Genomic DNA, 5,168 nt, shown 5'->3' on the forward strand with positions numbered 1-5,168 from the left:
AAGGAACAAGCCCCGCTGCAGGGCAGGGTCACTTTTCCCTTGCTCACATCTGCAAGCTGATCTGCAAGGTGATACCTTCATAGAGTGCCTTTAATGAAAGGCCCTGCAGCTCTGTAAGTCTGGGTTAGCACGGCACCGCGCACCCAGCAGCGGAGCCGGAGATCCAGTAATCGCATCTCTCCTCATCAGCTTGCCAGCTTACAGCAGCTGGAATTAAACTGATGCCAACACAATGACTCCAAGATCATTAAAGCTTTCCCGGACAATAGGACTGTATCTCAAGGGTCTATTTGCCATAAACAAGCTGGGTGAAAACAACAGGAAATACTGAGGAATAAAATCCTTGTGAAGAAAATCCTGCTTGGCTGAAATGTGCCGCAGGGAATTAAGGCAGATGGCTGTGTACATCCTCAGCGGGGTTTTTAAACAAACACAGCCTGGCCCTGGGGCTTGGGGCTGCGATGGTTGGAGATGGGCAGAACATCTGCCAGTGGCCCCTGGGAAAAAAAATAAAGAAGTCTTCTCCAGGTATACGGGTCTCTGGAAACACCATGACATCCTGGATTAGCTGGTGCTCATAATTAGGCAATAGTGGTTATCCCACACCAACTATGAGGTCAGCAGGAGAGTGGGAGCAGAAGCCCAGGGGTGGTGGCTGTCATGGGACCTGCCAGAGCTACTGGATGCTCAGCAGGAGGTACAGGACGCTGTGGATGCGCTATGCAGCATCAGCCCTGCTCTCCAAGGTGAAATTGCGGGTGCACTTCAGCCTGTTGGCTTCTTGGAGGGGTTGGCATAGGAACAAGTTGCTTTGAAACCAACTGGAAAAGATAATAAAACAAAAGGAGAGGAAGTCCCAGATTTTGACATCGTATCCAACACAGTTATTTGTCCCTCCATGTGAAGAGTTTTGCTCTTATCTGGGTTATTAGTAATTTTTATAATGTTTTCTGCAGGAAGGTCAAACTCTATGTGACAAATGTCATTGCGAAATGTTACACGAAAAATTAATTTTGAAAATACAAAGCAAATGTAATTTTTGGAACTTGTCCAACATTTTCATCTGCCAAAGCAGTTGAATCCGTCCCGATCTGAGTGCTATGAAGAGTTTGCAGCCCTAAGATGTGAGTTTGGGAGAAACTTTTTGTAAGTAAATCTGAAACTGCTGTCTGAACTCCGTGGGAAAGCTCCTGAAATTGGGAAAGATCTTAGACAAACCACACCAAATGAGGGTCTTGGTCAGCTTTTATGGTGTCCCTAAGTTAGGTGCGCAATTCCTCCTGGTGATGTAGGTCTACCTACATCATCCTGTCCTACACCTCAACTCAAACACCTATTGTAGGGTGGGAGGAATCCTCTCTCTGAAGGTGTTGGTCTCTGTTGAGCCAGGGCCTCCCAGCAGCTGTCTGTCCTGCAGCCTAGCCTGGCTCTTCAGATGCCAGAACCGTCTGGATACGCAGCAGCTCCACTCTGGAAATCCAACGGCCATTGCACTACGCCCAAGACCACGCCACGCTGCAGCGGGTCAAGGCATTTCTTAATGGTTTGGCTAATCCACTGGTGCCCACTGCATGATGGACCTGCCTGCTTCCTTCCACAGCTCCAAAGAGTAAATTAAACGATACGATGAAACATATTACATTTGCAGCTGGCTCAAAGGGAACATAACAGCATTAGGCAGCCCTGGTGCTCATTAAATGCCTCTGACTAGAAGGATGTAATGAACCAGTTTTATTACAATAGTAATTTCTTCCTATCGTATTTGGTGGTTATATATTCATGGGGGATGTGAAGAAGGGAGGAAAATCAGTGCAGACTGGTGCATTAAGATATATTGCGTGTGGAAAAGATGACACCAGAGTGTGTGGTTGACAGATAGGAGAGGCAAGGCAGAGAGCAGCGTATCCCCAAGTCCATTATAACGCAGTCAAACTGACCTTTAAAAAAAATATATGAACAATAAAAAAAGGGACCCTCTCTTCTCGGCTTCTGAAGCATCAGCAGCTCCAAAGTTGGTTTAATGACCAGTGATGGTTAGGAGCCTGCCAGAGCCGCGGCTGAGCTGCCATCTCACTCGGCTGTCCGGGGCTCACTGGCGGCGTTGCCTTGTGTCCTTGCCATGGGGTGTCTGTGTGTGGCAGAGAGCTCCAGGCAGCTGCTGGGACGTCCTGGACAGAGCTGGCAGCGTGGCACCTGGAGCTGTGCTTGCTTCATTCTCACTGTGACGTGGCTAGACTTCTCCGTCTTTCAGTCTGGTTGTAACCAAGGTATTTTCTAAATCTGTGCAGAGAGATAATCCATGATTAATAGCCATTTTAATAAATGGCTAATCAATTTATATGGGTTGCTATCGAGTCCAATAAATCAAACCCAGGTTGATTATAACCATGGCTTATAGCCATCTTATAATACCTTCCACTGATGTGCTTATAATAATCTGTAACATCCGCCGCTGCTGTCGGTAACTCATTTAAAACACCAGTTAGTATTTTTTTTAACCTGCTAAAAGCAGAGGGTGAGTAAACAATCTTGTCTATTTGTAAGTCACGTGACCTTTCATGGTTGCAAATTTGGGGTCAAATCAATGTCCATCAAAGGCAAGGAAGGACTCCTATGGCTTGAAAAAGAAGCTGGGAGAGTGATATAATTGTAAGAAAGGTAATGCTGAAGTGGATGTGAGTCCTGTGTGGTCTGAGAAAAGCCAGAGGAGAATGTCCGGGAGGAAGGGTAGGGGAAGGAGGGTGGCCAGCCCCCTCCTCCGTGGGCTGTCTAGCCACCTTCCAGCTCTCAGCAGGGAGCTGAACGCTGTTCTCGGGTCTCACGTTCAGTTCAACAGTCCTGGGTGATTTATCCTGCGGAACATCGCTTGCTCCTGCTTTCCCAGAATTGCAGAGCAGCTGAGGCTGGAAGGGGCTTCTGGAGGTCGTCTGGTCCCACCCCCTGCTCCAGCAGGGTCACCTCGCTTCAGGTAATTCAAGGGTCACCCTTTCATCTATTTTCCCTCTTGACCCCACAGCGATACATTCCACCGTGTAATCACAGTGCATGTGAAAAGCTCAATTAAGTTAACATTTATGTGATTAGACAGATACAAATACAGGGAAAAGGCTCTCTGAAGCACCCAGACTCTGGCTGCAGCCAGCCAGGAGTGGTCTGGGTGCCATTTAGCAGCCTAGATGTCCCGGTTGGCATCCAGCTGCCCCCAGAAGGGCCATGCCTGGGGCTGTGCCCTGCCAGCCAGCAAGGACAGCATTTTCCAAAGCATAAGCAGGAGTTTGAAATGATCCCCTAGAGAACCCAGGCCATAATTTCTGCTGTTTTCCAGCACCTCTGCTCTCAAAACCATCACGACAACAGAGAATTATGACAAATTAAAAAAGCGAAGCAAATGGTGAGCTTGGATGTCTAAAATCCCACAGCTGGTAGGTTTTACTCTTTTCGTATTCCAACTTTTTTTCTTTCTGACTTGATTCTCACAACTCTTTGGAAGAAGCTCCATCTGCTAAATATAGACTGAAACCTGTAGCTGCCTGGAAAGAGAAGTGTGGTGATTTCTGAAAAACCCAAGCCTATAAAAGCTGACACACAGCCCCTCACGCTCTGTAAAAACCATCTCCTGGTGGATTTATTAGTCTTAAGCAACAGCAGTTGGTCTGAAAAGAAAATGTATTTAACCTTTCTTTTTAATTGTCGCACTGTTAACCTGTCAGTTCTACCTGGGGCTGTTAATAATTCCACTTTAAACGTCTCAAAAAGAACTTTCATGTTTAAATATTAAACATTAAAACTTGTGTACATTTAGAAAAGAATCGATGCAGCACTTTCAGTAGAGATGTGGCTGATCCAAAGTCTGTTGGAGTGCCTGGGAATTGTCATACTGAATTAAACAAGTCCAGACACAGGGTAGGGTGCAAATCCTGGTCCCAGGGTCAAACCCTCAGAGCTTTAACCAGGGAGAATAATAGGGATTTAGCCTTGGAAAGGACCACATTAGACCTGTAGAGTGGGGCTTTATCTGCACCTGAAGGTAAGATGCACACTGAGGGGGAGCATTAATTAGTTTGGCTCAGTGAATTACATTTTAACCAGCTGCTGCAGAACAGAAGGGAACAGAGAGGAACTGGGTTTTACAGGAGGTTGTAGCTGGGAATCAACTCCAAGCTGCTTGGCAGACACATTTCCTGCATTAAAAGCCATGTTGGTTTTGCTTTCACTGCACCTTTACCTGAAGCCTAACACAGCTTTGTTTTGGTGAATATACCTTGAAATCTACCTCAGCTCATCCCAGTTTGTTCCCATGTCAGTCAGCCCCCAGAGCAGGTAACTCCAGAGTGGCAGGAGAGAACAGGAACCGTCTCACCCTGTTTTGGGTGAGGTGATGGAACAGCTTTATGGGGATCTATCACACCTCCCCACGATTGCCACAAGCTGTGGGCACAGGCACACAGCACCGCTGCCCTCCAAGACCCCAGGAGTGCCCTACAGCGCACCGAGAAATTGGTATTTGAGCAAATCCCCCTTCTAGAGGCTACAAATGGCAGCGCGAGAGTGCAGTTAAGCTCCTGTTGGGTCATTGCCTGAACTGGTTTTATCCAGGGCTTCCCGCTCACTGACTTTTAGGGCTGTGGCTCTAGAGTTCCTCGTGGACAGTGCCCTCTCCAAAGGAGAGGTTAAGTATTAACCGGGATGGAGAGATGGAGTGTGTAACTTGGGCGGCCAGGTGGGAAAACAGGGGTTACAGAGCCTTAGACCGAAGAGTATCACTTTGTTTGTTCCTTTTTTTTTTTGTTGTTGTTTTTGCAGGCAGGGGTGGAAAGGATAATTAGCTTGCCCAGGGTCATGATGAGCTTTGCTGGCAAGGACAAAACACTGAGAAACTTGGGGTGAGTGTTCCAGCACAGGGTGGCTCTCTCAGTCCCTCTCATTTGCCCAGCAGCAGAGGAGCCTGCGGGAGCTAAAGCCTCACACAAGGCTCATCCCCACCACTTGGGCCTGGCTGTAACAATAAAATGACAGCAACAATCCTGTGCCCTTAAAACTGAAGGTAATTCCGGGGACTGGGAAACTCACTGGGGCTTTTGCAAAGGCAGGATCAGAGCCGTTACACTGCTGGAGAGGAGTGGAGCAGAAGGCACCGCTGTGCTGGGGAGCCAGATCTGGAACATCGC

This window comes from Buceros rhinoceros, unplaced genomic scaffold (assembly GCF_000710305.1).
Source record: "Buceros rhinoceros silvestris isolate BGI_N320 unplaced genomic scaffold, ASM71030v1 scaffold8300, whole genome shotgun sequence".
In the NCBI taxonomy this organism is placed as follows: Eukaryota; Metazoa; Chordata; class Aves; order Bucerotiformes; family Bucerotidae; genus Buceros; species Buceros rhinoceros.